We start from the raw sequence: 19,111 nt of genomic DNA on the forward strand, positions 1-19,111 counted from the left end.
AAAGGGAGAGATGCAGAGATTGAGGGGACGACGTGTAGACCGGGGGAATATTCGACGGTGAAACGGTATGAGTTCCAATTATTGGCATATGTAACAACTCCGAGGGATGTGGGAGATGCAACAGTTGGCGAATAGTAAGAGTAGGAGGCTGCGTTAACATGTCCGATATTAGCAGTGGACTTAACGCATGAAATATAGGGGTCGGCAAAGTTGATGCAACAAGTACTGCGGTTGGAATGCTGGGTATCTCTGAGTAAACGATTAGGTTGCGTGTGGTTGCATAGGTTTGGTGGTGTCAATCTATGGAGGTGTTAGCGCACTCGACGCTTTTCAAAGCCAAACAGAAAAAGTTAAAAAAAAACGTTAAGAAGCAGCTCTGCATTGTCGTTGTTTAAATTTTTTGACATGCTTAGCCTAAGATATTTATTATAGCTTGCTACGGGCATGCCTGCCAAATTTAATACGTCTTAACAAAAGGGAATGTTTGGAGTACAAAATTGAATGATGGGCAAATGTCGGAGTTTTTAAATGCGTCAACTTGACATCATAAATCAGGGCTGCGAGTCTATGGTGCTTTTAAATAGTTCAAAATCATCAAGCAACTGCAGGGGTCACCATTGTAGAGCGACAATATCCTCCCAGGCAGTGGATTATTCTTCAAAATTGCGGCCGCCAACTGCTTGATCGAATCTGCGGATTTCAAAGAAGGAGCCAAAGTTGAGGGATACCGTGAGCCAACCCGACAGAACGGGTTCGCAACCTTAGCTCCATACGGAGGAACAATCGGAAAGACGGAAGTGGTGGTAAAACAAGTGGAGGAATTAAAGAGATTCGATTGCATCAGATGTTGCACTAACCCTGGAACTTGCTGCTGCTTGTACGTGAGTGGATGAGCGAAACCATTTATGAATTTGAGGCTTGGATAACGGGGCTGTTAGTACGCTGTTTAAGATGACTCATGTACCAACAAAGGCAACTGCATTAGATGGAAATGATGACTGAAAGCGCCAAAAGTTTGGATCGACAAAGGGAGAGATGCAGAGATTGAGGGGACAACGTGTAGACTGGAGGGCATATTTGACGGTGAAACGGTATAAGTTAGAATTATTGGCATATCTAACAACTCCGAGGGATGTGGGAGATGCAATAGTTGGCGAATAGTAAGAGTAGGAGGCTGCGTTACCATGTCCGATATTAGCAGTGGACTTAACGCATGAAATATAGGGGTCAGCAAAGTTGATGCAACAAGTACTGCGGTTGGAATGCTGGGTATCTCTGAGTAAACGATTAGGTTGCGTGTGGTTGCATAGGTTTGGTGGCGTCAATCTATGGAGGTGTTAGCGCACTCGACGCTTTTCAAAGCCAAACAGAAAAAGTAAAAAAAAACGTTAAGAAGCAGCTCTGCATTGTCGTTGTTTAAACTTTTTGACATGCTTAGCGTAAAGTCTGTATTATAGCTTGCTATGGGCGTGCCTGCCAAATTTAATACGTCTTAATAAAAGGGAAAGTTTGGAGTAGCAAAATCGGATGATGGGCAAATATCGGAGTTTTTAAATGCGTCAACTTGACATCATAAGTCAGGGCTGTGAGTCTATGGTGCTTTTAAATAGTCCAAAATCATCAAGCAACTGCAGGGGGTCACCATTGTAGAGCGACACTATCCTCCCAGGCAGTGGATTGTTCTTCAAAATTGCGGCCACCAACTGGTTTATGAAATCTGCGGATTTCAAAGAAGGAGCCAAAGTTGAGGGATACTGTGAGCCACCCCGACACAACGGGTTCGGAACCTTAGCTCCATACGGAGGAACAATCGGAAAGACGGAAGTGGTGGTAAAACAAGCGGAGGAACTAAAGAGATTCGATTGCATCAGATGTTGCACTAACCCTGGAACTTGCTGCTGCTTGTACGTGAGTGGATGAGCGAAACCATTTATGAATTTGAGGCTTGGATAAGGGGGCTGTTAGAGGGATGTGGGAGATGCAATAGTTGGCGAATACTAAGAGTAGGAGACTGCGTTACCATGTTCGATATTAAGTGGACTTAACGCATGAAATAGAGGGGTCGGCAGAGTTGATACAACAAGTGCTGCGGTTGGAATGCTGGCTATCGCTGAGGTAAACGAATAGGTTGCGTGTGGTTGCATAGGTTTGGTGGTGTCAATCTATGGAGGTGTTAGCGCACCCGACGCTTTTCAAAGCCAAACAGAAAAAGTAAAAAAAAAACGTTAAGAAGCAGCTCTGCATTGGCGTTGTTTAAATTTTTTGACATGCTTAGCCTAAGGTCTGTATTATAGCTTGCTATGGGCATGCCTGCCAAATTTAATACGTCTTAATAAAAGGGAAAGTCTGTAGTAGCAAAATTGGGTGATGGGCAAATATCGGATCCGACTTTAGGTGCTGGTGGTAACAGGAGAGCGGCGGCTGGTGAGGGCGGAAAATTAAGCATACTGTTAGCATATTGGCTGCCATCACTTTTACCTTGAGGTGCATTTAACTGCAATGCAATTTGGCCATTTCCTGATTGTAGCAGATGTGCTTGCAGATTAGCTGGGTAATAGCTTTATGGTTAGCAATTGACAATGCTGTTGCGCAAAAATTGTACTGCGAATGAGTGTGATCTTCATTGATGTTATTGACGTTCTCAGTCGATGGTCGGTTTCAGACAGAGTTTACCAAAAAGTTATAGACCAAATCAAGTACTATATCCTTCCTTTCAACTGAGCTTTTGTCGGTAAACAGATCACCTAATTCTTTAGTATGAAAACTGCCTATTGAGGATCTACCCCTTAGCTTAAGTTCAATAAAAGCTGCTTCAGCCACCCACCTGCGTTGAGTTTCTCGGAGTTTAAATTGCAGCTCGAGTACTTGACGCTGTCATTTTTGTCTTTGTCGTAGCCAAAATCAATGTATTCCCTAGCGGTAGTTAGCACCTCCTCATTCTGCTAGTCACATTACTAGGGCACAACTTAAGGTTCTGACGTGTAGACTCGGGGTTTTGAAACTTCTCTGCGAATTCAAAGAGCTCCTCCTCGTTCTTCACTGAGTTTCATAAAAACATCTTTGCAATGGGAGGCTCGAACTTGACAAACTTATCCTACCTATCTAAGGTGGTGCATATTCTTTCATTGATGCTATTTCAGTTAGCCGCTAACTTGAATGTAACGCTATGCAGCCTGTTATACTTGCCCTCTAGGATAGTCATGATCCTCTTAAAACCAGAACAAAAATATAAATCACAGTCTGTAGTGAACGCACATTAAAAGCAAGAACTGCAAACTGAGAGACAGATGAGTCATATTGAACCCAGGGATGACGGTTCGCTATGCAAACCACAAAAGAAAACGAGCAAAATCCAGGATCACGGCCGAGATAGAGCTGGTGGTAAACTGTTGTAACGAACAGGAGAGTTGGGCGAGAAGCGCGCAAAAAAGCGAAAAAACGAATGGACGGAGCCATCACATCCAACAAGGAGACGCGTGACAAAGCAGGAAAAACGATCGGCAAAGCAGAAGCTTCAAGCGAGCAGCGCTCGACAAAACGGTAAAACGAGATTGCAAAACAGAAGCGTCAAGCAAGCGGTGTTTTACGAAACGGGAAATGCAATGGACGGGCAGTCAATGCACGTTGAAGCGGCAAACGGGACAGACGGAGCAGAAAAATTGTCCGTACGTTGAACAGCGCAAGGGAAAAACGATAAGGACTGGACGAAAACGACGGCGAACAGCGCACGCCAATACCAGAACTCATGATAGAACGGTCGGGCAAAGAACAAGCAACAAACGAGGAGAAGGAAGATTTATTGTAGCAACCCAGAGCCACAAACCCAGACAAACAAAACAGACGACACTTCAGAACAAACTTAAACCACACCCTAGGAAGGCGGAGAGAAGTTACTGTCCACCAAACTAGCACAATTTTTTATGGGATTTAAACCGACACTAACGAAGTAATTTACGGCAACGCAGTAGTATACTAAAAAGTCAAAAATGACAGGGACCTTTCAGCCATAAATCCAGAACCAACATGAGTCACTGCCGAGAAAACAACCATACTATACCATTATAACAGCATACTACCAAAAAACTTAGCAACAAAATACTAGCAAAATTGTGTGGTGAAAACAATGAAGTATCCCATCCGTAACTCCAAACAAATTTAAATCACACCCTAGCAAGCAACAATACTGAACCACCTGCCACCAAACCTGCAAAAACAAAGTATACCACAACAAAATTTTTTTCTAAAAAACACTAAATTACACAACAGGTCAACGGGAAAACAAGGGAGACGCAGCAAAAAGGAAACAAAAAAGGCGAAAACGAAAAAGTAGAAACCAGAAAACCTGCGAAAAAAAGCAGACGTAAGTATTTAACAAAATAAATGGACAGAAAAAACTTTTAGCCAATGAAAAGTATCAACCACAAACTAACGGGTACCTCATGAGTGTACAAAATCAAATCAACAGTGAGCGATGGAACTTCAACAACAACGCAAAACTAGGACACGATCCGCTTATTGAAGGTTTCACTAAATTCTGTCTCTCAAATGCGCGGTGCGTACGGAGCGCTCGGCGCCGACGCTCGGAAAAACTATTTGGTAGAGAACGTGAGACCAATGACCTGAGGTTCGTCTTATGCACTAACACTATAGCGAGGGTTTTCAACTCAAGTGCAGGCTACTGATGCAATGCTCTATAATCTTTCGGTAACAAGGATCTTTCTGTTTACTTTGGAAGACAATGTCCTTCACTATTTGGATGGTAAAAAGAGTATGCGTTAGTTGATTATAAACATCTGATGTTCCCTCATGAGCAATAGACTACAACTTCCATGCGCTCCTGATATTTGAGTTGTACTGTTGTTAGTCGCCTCATCTTGCTGCTGCAGTGACGAAACAATGAATTTTTCACCACGTCATGCAAAAATCTAGGCACTTTTTACCATGAAGGAAATGACACATTTTAAATTGAGCAGTTTGCGTACTTTCACAGCGTTAGGATTAGAAAACTGGCAATGCATAAACCCTTTTTATTTAAAGGTCTGGTTACGTTTGGCGCAAAGTTAGTAAAGGCGTGACGCAAGTCTTGCAGCTGGTGTGAAGACCGTACAAAAATACTAAAACATGATTAAATTGAGCTTCGCTCAAATTCCGACCTTGTTTTCAAATACACAACTTTTGTAAACAAAAACTTGAAAACCGGAAGTAGTTTTTCTCAGTCTCTGATACAAATATGTTTAGTTATCAGGTATCAGTTTGGTAGCAATTCTCTCTAACTTGCTCAGATATTTTTTCAAACTTTTTTCTGCTAAGGATGTATAAAAACTTACCCGTTCAAAGTATTTAAGTTTATCCGAATTTTGTCCACTCTAAGTGTTTTGATGACATTTTTTTTCTTTTCAACTTTGATGACTTCCAGAAAAAAAATTCAAGAATGGGTTATCAGTGACCCATTCTGTAAAGAATGGGTTATCACTTTGAAAAAAATTGACATGACTGTGTTATTATGACTGTTAGTCAGTTCTGCAAAGCCATCAGTATTATATATGAACAGACAGTTGTTCAGTAGTGCGGGAAGTGAGGAGAGTCAGAAGAAAAATTGTCTGAACAATTGTGAAATAAGGTCATCAACAAAATTAGAGGTTAAACAAAATCAACTAAATAAAACATCTAGGAAATTCGACTGCAAAATACTTCATGTATGACAAAGCTTATTCTTGATCTGCCATCAACAGTCAATTGGTTTAACTGAATTTCAAAGTGGACTGGCTCAGGTAAATTCAGATCGAACAGACTTCCTTGGATGCCCAGTTTGTTCACCTTAGTCATCGTGGTTGCAAATATATTGATCAAACTGCAACTTCATCTATTGTTGGCGGCAAATGGTGTAGCACACTCTTGCACTGAAACAGTTTCCAACAATCAGCTTGTCCAGTTCCTGGGCTGCCTTTCTCTCTCGAGGCGTGAGGCGGCAAAGGTAAATTGCGTTGTGGTTTAAAGTTATTAAACCCACGGTAAATAAATTGGTACGTTTGCGAAAGGGAACTGCAATAAAAATTTTAAATTTCAATCACATTTGGGTGCAGTTGGTAGCTTAAACTGCATCGATTGGGTACTTTCCCATTATAGCCCTCCCACCCCCAGCTTAGTGGTCAGATAACCTATAGCCCCCCCCCCCCCAAAAAAAAAATCATGGTAAATATACCATAATGGGGGGCTATATTTTCATGTGGGGCTATACGGGAAAGACCCCTTTTTCTCTAGAATACTCGGCCCTAAAATATAGCTGATAATGGGAAAAAATCAGTTTATCGGAACTATATTTTGCAATAAGATTAACAATGACAAATTGGCTTCATACGTATCGAGGTAAGAGCAACTATTTTGCGTAACATTCAGGCAAAAGAGCACCCAGTATAAGTGGCAAATTTAGCTCGATTTTTAAATGGTTTACATTATATGGGAGTCGAGTTTATCAGTTTGCGGTCAGCGTATGTTAGAGTCAGATTTCTATAGGTGGAAGAATTTAGCTTCAGACATCTGATTACTAGGTCAAATAAGATAATGATAGAGCCCGGACAAAATTAGAATCCAGTTTAATTTTGTAGCTATAATTCATCGACATAGCAAAAGGGCTTTTCCTTTCTGTAACTTTGCAGAATCACTTCCAAGCTTCTTGATGTTCATTCAAAACCATCACACTGTCAATCCGTTACAATCTTCAGGAGCACACATTTTAAGCAGGATAAAATCAAAAAAAATGAAATCGCATATTTTTAACTGCAGATTAACTGCTTGAATAAAGTGAATAACTTCTCAAATGAACAGCAAGCAGTCATCCTGAAATCTTTATAGTGTTCGAGCTTAGCAGAAATTTTCCAATCGTTACGCTTTTTACACAAACAAATCTTTTTGATGAAGATGAAATGGTCGTTATTTAGTTCTAAAAGTCAATAAATCTTTGTTTCTTGTCAGTTGTAAAAATGTTTAAAAGTCAGTTCACGGCTGCACATCTGTTATTGTTGATGCAGATGTTTTAGAAGCTTATCTCAGCTTTCGCAGCGACTAAAAACAGGGTAAGGTCCTTTCCAGCTTTTTTTGTCTAATCAGCAGAAAATTATCCTTGCACTCAAAAACGTTTCGAATTAAATCATAGACTAACAAAAGTAAAACATAACCAACAAATGTCGGGCGAATTGCTCTAAAAAAACTGGTTAATTTCTCTCAAAAAGCTGGGTTTACCGAACCAATCAAAAATATTTGCAAAACAACTGAAACGGTGCATCAACAAAGGTTCTGTTGCTCGGCAATGTTAATCAGGTTACTTCTTTTATTTTTCAGTCAGAACACCGCATAACAGAAAACTTGAAAGAATTAAAGTGGCAATGGAGTGACTTGCTTCCACGAAAAACTTATAGCGTTTGTGAGCTTCTGTGGAAATAACACTAATCCGCTATAATTAGTGTATTCGGGAACCTAGCACCCTTTTTGCTTGCAAAACTTAAATCAAGTTATCAACTATTGAAGTGGTTGGTTGTAGCACTGGATGTATGAATTTCCGGACCACTCGATGTTTAAAGTGCACGTGGACTTCAAACGTTGAACTATCCGGAATTACATACATAAATTTTAGAACAGTTTTATACGGCTGCCGTACTACGAACTCTTCTATTAGCTTCTACAGTTAAATACTTTTCGCGACCTCTGTCTGATAGATTTCATGAGTGAGCTTCAACACATGCATAACTTAATGCAAATTTGAATATTTTAAACGGAAACTAACCAAGATATTTCAAAACAGTAGATACCTTATTGATGACTTCCCTCTTAAATGACATATGGATATACAACTGTCAAACAATTATTAAAAAGTAACATTTGCAGCTACATACTTTTATTAAGAGATGTTGACAAGCAGGAAACAATTATTTTTACATCTCATATTGGGTAAAAATGAAAAAAAATATGTACAGTAAACCGATTTTTACTGAGCATAAGCGGTTCTTTGTTCACGAAGCATCAAATTAGCACAGAAAACTTCCGATCAATGAAAGCTTATATTGATAAGTAAAATAAAGTAACAGGAATTTAATTGTAACCTTCGTTTAGTTTCAACATTTTTGATATTTTAAAAAATGGGTATCCAAAATAGACCCTCAGACCATGAAAACCTCTTATCAAGCGCTCTTCAGTGGTTTTTACTTCACCAGTTTTATCGGGTTTCTTTCGACGAAAAGTTATTAACTCAGTAAAAAGATACTGTAGTTCGGGAAGATTCAATTCTTAATCAGAACGTATTCTATTCAACTGTAAGCAACGTATTATTAGCATAAAGCAACGTATAGCGTGTTATATAAGCGATTAATGTGACAAGTGAAAACTTAGACCGCAAGATTTTGTTGTTCATTTAACAGATTTTTTCGTCTGATGTCATTGACGTCAAAATCAGTTCGTATTCAATCGACAATTGTCTAGAAAACCTAAAAATATTAAACCGAAAACCAGCTTAATCGATACATATAGTGGTTATATTTACTTAAAGTTAGGTTAAATGAACTTTTTCGGAAATTTCTACGTATATTAGAACGTATTTAAATCTTAATTTAAAATTTAGAAGTACTCGATTCTGATTGGAGGAAATTCGTTCATTTACTGCGTAACATCCTCCGGCCCGGAGGAAGATGTTGGGAAAACTGGTACAAGTTTCACAAGCGGGCGGACGAGTGAACCGGTCGACGTACGTAAAACGGCGGAGCGCGCGACGCTATCGGAGCCGTAACGGAGTTCCACAATCCGAGCGGTTGGGTAGTAACCCCTAGGGTTAGTTTCCTCAACTATCCAAACCAAATCACCGGTCTTAAGGTGTTGCTCGGCAGGCGTCTGCCACTTCGAGCGTCGGTTCAGCGTCGGTACGTACTCTCTGATCCAACGGGACCAGATGGCATTAGCGTACGACTGCGCACGGGCGTAACGTTTACGATGGTCAATTTCATTATTGCCGAAAATAGACGGAATACCGGTAGAGTATTCTCCCAAAAGAAAGTGGTTAGGCGTTATGGCGTTCAAATCGCACGAATCAGCGCTTACAGGTTTTAAAGGACACGAATTGAGAGCATTCTCCACGAGACAGAAGGTTGTATGCAGTACCTCATCCGTGAGGCGACGCGTGCCAAGAATAGTATACAACACGCGCTTGAAACTGCGCACCAACCTCTCTCAAATACCGCCTTGAGGTGGTGCGCTGGGTGGATTGAACCTCCATTTTATACCTTTGTGAGCGAGCTCAGCTGCAATGTTGACAACGTTCCACTTTTCAATACTATTTCGGAGTTCTTTCTCCGCTCCAATAAAGTTAGTACCCTTGTCGAGGTAAGAGCAACTATTTTGCGTAACATTCAGGCAAAAGAGCACCCAGTATAAGTGGCAAATTTAGCTTGAATTTTAAATGGTTTACATTATATGGGAGTCGAGTTTATCAGTTTGCGGTCAGCGTATGTTAGAGTCAGATTTCTATAGGTGGAAGAATTTAGCTTCAGACATCTGATTACTAGGTCAAATAAGATAATGATAGAGCCCGGACAAAATTAGAATCCAGTTTAATTTTGTAGCTATAATTCAGCGACATAGCAAAAGGGCTTTTCCTTTCTGTAACTTTGCAGAATCACTTCCAAGCTTCTTGATGTTCATTCAAAACCATCACACTGACAATCCGTTACAATCTTCAGGAGCACACGTTTTAAGTAGGATAAAATCAAAAAAATGAAATCGCATATTTTTAACTGCAGATTAACTGCTTGAATAAAGTGAATAACTTCTCAAATGAACAGCAAGTAGTCATCCTGAACTTTTTGGCTTTATAGTGTTCGAGCTTAGCAGAAATTTTCCAATCGTTACGCTTTTTACACAAACAAATCTTTTTGATGAAGATGAAATGGTCGTTATTTAGTTCTAAAAGTCAATAAATCTTTGTTTCTTGTCAGTTGTAAAAATGTTTAAAAGTTCACGGTTGCATTTCTGTTATTGTTGATGCAGATGCTTTAGAAGCTTATCTCAGCTTTCGCAGCCACTAAAAACAGGGTAAGGTCCTTTCCAGCTTTTTTTGTCTAATCAGCAGAAAATTATCCTTGCACTCAAAAACGTTTCGAATTAAATCATAGACTAACAAAAGTAAAACATAACCAACAAATGTCGGGCGAATTGCTCTATAAAAAACTGGTTAATTTCTCTCAAAAAGCTGGGTTTACCGAACCAATCAAAATTATTTGCAAAACAACTGAAACGGTGCATCAACAAAGTTTCTGTTGCTCGGCAATGTTTATCAGGTTACTTCTTTTATTTTTCAGTCAGAACACCGCATAACAGAAAACTGAAAGAATTAAAGTGGCAATTCAGTGACTTTCTTCCACGAAAGACTTATAGCGTTTGTGAGCTTCTGTGGAAATAACACTAATCCGCTATAATTAGTGTACTCGGGAACCTAGCACCCTTTTTGCTTGCAAAACTTAAATCAAGTTACCAACTATTGAAGTGGTTGGTTGTATCACTGGATGTATGAATTTCCCGACCACTCGATGTTTAAAGTGCACGTGGACTTCAAACGTTGAACTATCCGGAATTACATACATAAATTTTAGAACAGTTTTATACGGCTGCCGTACTACGAACTCTTCTATTAGCTTCTACAGTTAAATACTTTTCGCGACCTCTGTCTGATAGATTTCATGAGTGAGCTTTAACACATGCATAACTTAATGCAAATTTGAATATTTTAAACGGAAACTAACCAAGATATTTCAAAACAGTAGATACCTTATTGATGACTTCCCTCTTAAATGACATATGGATATACAACTGTCAAACAATTATTAAAAAGTAACATTTGCAGCTACATACTTTTATTAAGAGATGTTGACAACCAGGAAACAATTATTTTTACATCTCATATTGGGTAAAAATGAAAAAAAATATGTACAGTAAACCGATTTTTACTGAGCATAAGCGGTTCTTTGTTCACGAAGCATCAAATTAGCACAGAAAACTTCCGATCAATGAAAGCTTATATTGATAAAATAAAGTAACAGGAATTTAATTGTAACCTTCGTTTAGTTTCAACATTTTTGATATTTGATAAAAAATGGGTATCCAAAATAGACCCTCAGACCATGAAAACCTCTTATCAAGCGCTCTTCAGTGGTTTTTACTTCACCAGTTTTATCGGGTTTCTTCCGACGAAAAGTTATTAACTCAGTAAAAAGATACTGTAGTTCGGGAAGATTCAATTCTTAATCAAAACGTATTCTATTCAACTGTAAGCAACGTATTATTAGCATAAAGCAACGTATAGCGTGTTATATAAGCGATTAATGTGACAAGTGAAAACTTAGACCGCAAGATTTTGTTGTTCATTTAACAGATTTTTTCGTCTGATGTCATTGACGTCAAAATCAGTTCGTATTCAATCGACAATTGTCTAGAAAACCTAAAAATATTAAACCGAAAACCAGCTTAATCGATACATATAGTGGTTATATTTACTTAAAGTTAGGTTAAATGAACTTTTTCGGAAATTTCTACGTATATTAGAACGTATTTAAATCTTAATTTTAAATTTAGAAGTACTCGATTCTGATTGGAGGATATTCGTTCATTTACTGCGTAACATCCTCCGGCCCGGAGGAAGATGTTGGGAAAACTGGTACAAGTTTCACAAGCGGGCGGACGAGTGAACCGGTCGACGTACGTAAAACGGCGGAGCGCGCGACGCTATCGGAGCCGTAACGGAGTTCCACAATCCGAGCGGTTGGGTAGTAACCCCTAGGGTTAGTTTCCTCAACTATCCAAACCAAATCACCGGTCTTAAGGTGTTGCTCGGCAGGCGTCTGCCACTTCGAGCGTCGGTTCAGCGTCGGTACGTACTCTCTGATCCAACGGGACCAGATGGCATTAGCGTACGACTGCGCACGGGCGTAACGTTTACGATGGTCAATTTCATTATTGCCGACAATAGACGGAATACCGGTAGAGTATTCTCCCAAAAGAAAGTGGTTAGGCGTTATGGCGTTCAAATCGCACGAATCAGCGCTTACAGGTTTTAAAGGACACGAATTGAGAGCATTCTCCACGAGACAGAAGGTAGTATGCAGTACCTCATCCGTGAGGCGACGCGTGCCAAGAATAGTATACAACACGCGCTTGGAACTGCGCACCAACCTCTCTCAAATACCGCCTTGAGGTGGTGCGCTGGGTGGATTGAACCTCCATTTTATACCTTTGTGAGCGAGCTCAGCTGCAATGTTGACAACGTTCCACTTTTCAATACTATTTCGGAGTTCTTTCTCCGCTCCAATAAAGTTAGTCCCATTGTCGGACCAAATCATGGCAGGTGTACCCCTACGTGACACAAACCGCTCAACTCCCATAACACAAGAACTGGTGTCCATGGGTGTAACTATCTCGACATGGACAGCGCGAGTAGTGAGACAGGTGAAGAGGAAGCCCCACCTTTTCTCGGTAGTACGGCGGACAGTAACATAGAACGGCCCAAAGTAGTCAACGCCGGTGTTCGTGAAGGGAGGATACTGGTAGGCAAGTCTCTCCTTAGGCAAGTCAGACATGACTGGTTGCATAGTTACAGCTTGGAATTCTCGGCATCTTAGGCAGTGTGCTTTGATGGAACGCAAAGATGATCTTAGTTCCAGCACTGTATAGCGTTCCTGCACAATTGATCTTACGTATTCAACGCCTTGATGATAATGCTTTACGTGCGTGTGTTCAAGGAACAGTTTTACAAACGGATGACGTGCGTCTAAGATGATTGGGTACTTTACGTTAAACCCAACTTCAATTAATCGCTTGATGCGGCCCGAGGAACGGATTAGCCCATTTGGACTAATAAACGGTGAATGTGGAGCAATTCGGCTACTCCGTTTAACAGATTTATTGTCAAGAAGATTTTTTCTTTCGGTCTCAAAAGAGTCTCCTTGCACCAAGTACTGCAGATGACGCTCGGCTTCGTCAAGCTCAGTAGGGTCAGTAAACCTACCATCGAGATTACGGTAGCCGGCATGTTTCGGCAAAAACCGGAGAACGTAAGCGGCAATGCGCAAGTACTTTTTGATAAGAACTAAACTTATCAAACGGAAATACTGAAGGAACGGGAGTTATGTTTTTTGACAGATGTAGTTAAAGATACAGTGTGTTCTATATTGACTGCTTGGTTGACGCCAAGTTTGATGGTTTTAATGACGTTTTGTTCGGTACAAACGGGAAACGTGAATTAGTTAGGAAATGTGGACCTTTGACCCAACTGCTTAGTTGCAAAATCTCAGCGGACATTCTACGCGTGCCAGCGTCAGCTGAATTATCCTTAGTTGCGAGGTGGTTCTATTGGTCAACGCTGGTATACTCCAAAATTTCGCAAACACTGTTTGCAACAAAGACTGGTTGCTTTTCCTTAGAGTTAATCCATTGGAGAACAGTCGTGCTGTCTGTCCACATGAATACTTGGTTAAAAGTTACAGTAAGTGTTTGTGTAATTTCCCTTTTCAGTCGAGCGGCAAGTAGAGCTGCTTGTAATTCGAGTTTTGGGACAGTCATTACTTTCATTGGCGCCACGCGCGCTTTCCCCAAAACAAACGCAAGCTCTGTTTTTTCTTTGCCCGTAGGAGTTTCTACTCGGGCTTGCAGAAATGCGACCGCACTGAATATATCCTGGGAACTGTCACCGAACATATGCAACTCTATATTATTAAAGGGTCCACTATAGTAACTTCGAGGAATTTTGATGTTTTCAAGCTTTGGTAAGTCCGCACTCCAAACCAAAATCTTTGAACCATGTCCTGTGGGAGCTCGTCATCCCATTGTTGTCTTGTGACACGCCAGATGTCTCTTAACAGCAGTCGCGCACCGACGGTAAACGGTGCGACAAGACCAAGGGGGTCAAAGACTTTCGAGACAAGACTTAAGACCAAGCGTTTCGTGAGGGACTTGGTGATAGCGCAGCTTGTACCCCTACTCACTACTAAAGTGTCATTAGTGTGATCCCACTTTAACCCTAGCACATGAGATGAATCCTCCTGACATGAAACAATAACCTTAGGCTCAGTAGATTGAGGAGAACTATCAATTCGGTCAGCCAGCTTTGGCAAATTGCTTATGAACTTTTTAAGCTTGAACCCACCGAGATTGGAGAAGATGTACCAATTCCTTCGATCTATTGATGGCTTTCTCAGGAGACTCCAATGAGTTAAGGTAATCGTCCATTTAAAAGTTTTCAAGGACGGCTTTTGCAGCTTCAGGGTAAAACTTGGCATTGTCTCTCGCAGTATACGTTGTAATGCATAGTTGGCACATGTGGGCGAGTCTCTGGCCCCGATAATATGGCGCGTATATTGATAAACTACAACGTTAGTTGTGGAGTCCTCCCGCCACAGAAAGCGAAGTGATGGTTGATCTGATGGTAATACACCAACCTGTAGAAACATTCCCTCGATGTCAGCAGAGTTGGCGTATGGATGTTGTCGGAAGCAAAGAAGTACGTAAATAAGGTTTTGGAGCAGATCAGGGCCAGTGAGCAAAGATTTAGTGAGGCACCATGAAATTTTGCTGCTCCATTGAGCACCCTACACACCTTACCCGGTTTGTTCGGGTTTAAAACCGGATGGTGGTGTAGGTACCACTCTTTATCGGACCAGTTCTTAACGTTGTGAGCGTCCGGAACCTGAATTACATAACCCATCTTCTTTGATGTTACTAGTATACTTCTCCCTAAGGTCTTCATCCTTGGCCAATCGTTTTTCGAGAGATTCTAGCTGCACAAGGGAAGAGAAGTAATTATTTGGGAGCTTGGTGTTGTCTGCTGCCCACAGCATTCCGACATCGTATCTCAGGCCATTGTGTACGGTGGTATTCTCAAGGATTTCTTGAGCCCTTGCGTCTGCTGCAGAACTTGAGTCAACCTGCTTGTTTGACCCGAAAGATTCAATGTCGTACCATGACTTTACTTGACTTGCTAACGATTGTCATGTTCGATATTCAATTTAAAGCACGTTGAGGTTATACAAGAACTTGATGGTAACGGAGCGCTTAAGACTCAACCTATGGGTTAGCGTACGGCAACGGGTGAACGCTTCTCATCGGCAGAGAAGTATTCTAATGGGCGGATGGCATGATAGACATCTTGTCCGAGTATCATCTCAATGTCTTTATAAAAATATGTCACGGGATCAAGAACTGCTAAGTGTGGGTAAGTCTCTTGCAGTGCCTGTACATTAATTATATCAGAGCCGACGTTCAGACTCTCTTTAACGAAAGAGTTGATGGTAAATGGTTCGAAATCTTGATGTTCTCTTGGTTTCACAGTAACTTCAACAACCCTAGTATCAACTACTTCCTCGGTATTAATACCCTTGACAGTTAGCTTTAGTGCTTTACCGTGCAAACCGAGTCTATCTACAAGACTACCGGCCACCCAAGAGTTACTGCAGGCGGTATCACACAAAACTAAATTCTTGGTATCTACACCTGAGGAATTGACCAACTGCAATTCTGTTACCTGGAGGAGTCCCTTAACATCAGTAACAGATGACATTGTTGTGGTCTTATTAGACTGCTGTTGACTAGTGGTTGCTTTACTTTGACCTGTGTTTGCAGGAGGCTGAATGGTATTGGAATTTGTTGACTGTTTTGTTGATAAAACCCTATTGTCTCCATGCTATTACAACCCTCTGCTCAGCACTTTCTCGGTTGAGGGCACTGGCGGTATGTGGGCTTATCGCGTAAGCACGAAAAGCAACGTTTATTATCCGCAACCAACTTAGCTCTCTGGGTTGGAGTCTTTTCCTTGAAAACTCGACACTCCAGTTTACCGGAGTGGTTACCTTTGCATACAATACAGCGAGAGTAAGTGTTTGTGGAAGAAGGTGGCATTTGCTTCTTTGTTTCCCTTTGTTGTGAATTTGATGCAAACACTTTTGAGGCTATTTTGGTCTTGGCTACTGAAGTGCTGTTATCTTCAGGCCTTGCCTTGGTTGCGCTTTGTTTCATAAGATCATGGGCCTCAGCCTTTTCTTCAAGCCAATCGTTAAAGTCAAGGAGGGTAGGCTTAACCCAGTGCTTCTTAACCGTAAAGAGCGACCATGACTCTTTCATGTTTGGTGGTAAAATCTGTACCGCTTGGTTAAGTAGGGAAGCGCTCTTCAAGTCAGCATCATATGATAGTGACTTGAAAACCCCAACGAGGCTGGATATTGCTGCAGAATAGATGTTATCACTATTGTGCAATTTAAGAGGTGGAAAATTGCTTAGTTTATCCAAGTGTGCACTTACGACTGCCTGTGGCTGGCCAAATTTACGTTCCAAAGTCCTTAGTGCATCCTTGTACATTAACCCACAGTAAGCAAACTCGGCGATTGCAATCTTTGCTTTACCGGTGACGAGTGTTTTAAGGTACGTCAATTTAACGTCATCAGTGAGCGACTGCGAGTCGATCGCGCTTTTGAATTGACCATACCACTCATGCCATTTTAATGGGTCGCCATTAAACTCTGCAAGTTTCCACTCGGGCAAAGGGTCTTTTCTCTTGCTTGTTATTGCATCAGCTAATACCCTAATCAATGACGCATTGTCTGGTATCGGAGGGGCAGGTGCAGACACCTGTGGACCATTTCAACTCAACGGAGTGAGCCCAACATAGGGGTATGTAGGCTGAAAAACCGGAGTGGCTAGACCAGGTACAGCATTACTAGTAGTCGCGATCAGGTTTTCCTGCTGTGCACCTGATGGTGATTGCATATCAATCAAAGGGGGCGAATTCTGATATATTCGTAGCGGAACATTATTGCTTGAGAGTGCGATATGGGTGTGTACATTTGGAGGCAGACTATTCACGGTGGTTGTGTCTTGGTTGACTATTGACGGTCTGTGCTGTGGAAACCGCCAATGACTCATATTTGGCACAATGTTTTGGCCAAGAGGGATATTGGGCATATTTGGGACAGGAGGAGCAACGGAACGTACAACTTTGTGTACTCGGTTATTATTATTCTGAAACGGTTCGACAAGAGGCTGATTAACCAAAGGGGCGTGTGGGATGGGAGCAGTGAGGTTAGGTGCGAAGACTGGGTTCGGAATTGGAAAGTCATTAGGACGAGCGGGTTTGGAGTTGTGCTGTTGCGTGTTTGGACTTGGTGGGGTGCTTGGGTGAACGTTTATTGCGGGGGCTGGATGATTTGTTTTCGGAAAAGGAGGAAGAGTGGCGTTTGGTGCTTGGGGGACAAAATTAATTTGTTGTCGGAGCGTATATGCTGCGCCGAATTATTCTTGGGTAGACTTGGTGTTTCAGGTCCCCTGGATTCTGAAATTTTATGCTGTGCGTGTGGAAAAAGATCGGACGAATTATTCTGGTTTATTTGTCGGACGGGCTCTTGAGTGGGTGGTGAAGAAGCCCCTGGGGCGTGTACAGAAGGCGGCTATCCGCGGTTCCTTGGTTAGTTATGCTTGGGAGCTCCATGCCTTGCTGGCCTGTTTGATCCATTTGCGCCCTTAGGTGCGCCCGGTACAACGCCTGTGTGTTAGCAGCAGCCAAAAAATTTTCAGGTGGGGTATAATAGGGGTCGAGTTGCTGCAAGGTCTCAATGCTTAAGAAGTAATTGCCTCGACAAATTTTTGGAATGGAATGCCTTGAGATGTCAGTGTTGTGATCTTCCACTGCTTCGCCATTATTGTCGCTAGGGCATTCTGGAGGGTCTTTCGTAACCTCTGGTTCACCAGTTTTCTCGTTGTTAAAACTTAAAGCAAGTGAGGTGTTGATCCAATTCTGGACAGCCTTTTCACTTCTCATCGAGCTCCTAGCACTTGCAGTTGTTTCAGATTGGCTACCTTTAAAAGCAGCGTCCAGCAATTCAAATTCTTGCAGAGTTGCCTCTGCCAACCGTTTCCTGTTGTTTTCCTCCAGTTCATCTATTTCCATTTGCTTTTTCTGTTTAGCCAGGCGAATGGCTGCCTCATTTTGTTTTTCAATCTCTTCGCGCATCATTTTTAGCAATTACGTAATCATGTTTACGCTGACTAGATGTTTTTGAAGAGGCCACGAGTGAGGGAAGTCTAGAACGAATGGAAGCCCTTGGTTCCTGGAACTCACTTGCTTTATCATCAGCAGAGTTGATGTAGTTTCGTGCTGAAGTGAGTATTTTGTCGTTCTTAGTTGTCATTGCCTCCAAGTAAGACTCTAATGAAGGAACAAGTGCACTTGGATCCTCCGTTTTTCCAGCAAATGCAATCAGGTCCTCATTTTTGTCTACAACAGTCATAAATGCTTCGTTGCATTTTGTTACTAGGCGTTCAACTTTCACTCGCCTACTTTGATTATTTATACAATGAAGAACATCTTCATGTATAGCATGCAATTCAGCCTCACGCTTTGACCTGGCAGCGTACAACTTTTTGATCAAGACTATTAGACATCACGATATTATTATTTCCAAAAACCAGCAAAAATACCACTGCACACGGTTATCTATTATATGCACACTCCAAACAAATCAAACCCACACAAAACAAACCCAACGCAAAAGACACTAAACACAGCACACTGTAGACAGTCTGTAAAACAAACAGCCCAAAGAGCAGAAAAGGTCGTCGAGCACACTTGCCCGACAAAAACAGAAGTGGAGCGCTGAACGCTATGCGCTCAACGCGGAGGGAGACAAAAGACACACGGGAAGTCGAGCGAGCAACGCGCGACGAAACGGAGACGTTACGGTCGGGAAGTCGAGCGAGCAACGCGCGACGCAACGGAAACGGGACAGACGTGAAGTCGAGCGAGCAGTGCGCAACGGAGCGGAAACGGGACGTGCGGGAAAGCGAGCGAAAAACGCGCAACGCAACGAAACGGGACGGTGGGAAAGAACGGGCGGGAAATGAGGTCGGAAAGAACTATGTTAGCAGACCACAGAAAAAACTCAAGCAAACAACCTAGCCGTAACTCCAGAACAAACTTAAGTCACACCCTAGGAAGAAGGAGAGAACCTACTGCAAGACAATCTAACATAGTTCATAATGGGTCTATAACGACAAATTTAATGACAAACTAATTTACGGCAGTTCAGTAGTACAC

The 19,111-nt window shown here is 41.7% G+C and overlaps 1 protein-coding gene across 1 annotated transcript in view; it reads right to left on the reverse strand.

Moving 5' to 3' along the window:
* Positions 1-5,833: 5,833 nt before the first annotated feature.
* LOC142341783 (phospholipid-transporting ATPase ABCA3-like) overlaps positions 5,834-19,111 on the reverse strand; it is a 62,661-nt gene continuing 49,383 nt past the window's right edge. Inside the window, exon 6 of the transcript XR_012759126.1 lies at positions 5,834-5,900. The gene's annotated coding sequence lies outside the window, so the exon portion shown is untranslated. The remainder of the gene's footprint in view (positions 5,901-19,111) is intronic.

This window comes from Convolutriloba macropyga, chromosome 6 (assembly GCF_964194025.1).
Source record: "Convolutriloba macropyga chromosome 6, txConMacr16.3, whole genome shotgun sequence".
Classification (NCBI taxonomy): domain Eukaryota; kingdom Metazoa; phylum Xenacoelomorpha; order Acoela; family Convolutidae; genus Convolutriloba; species Convolutriloba macropyga.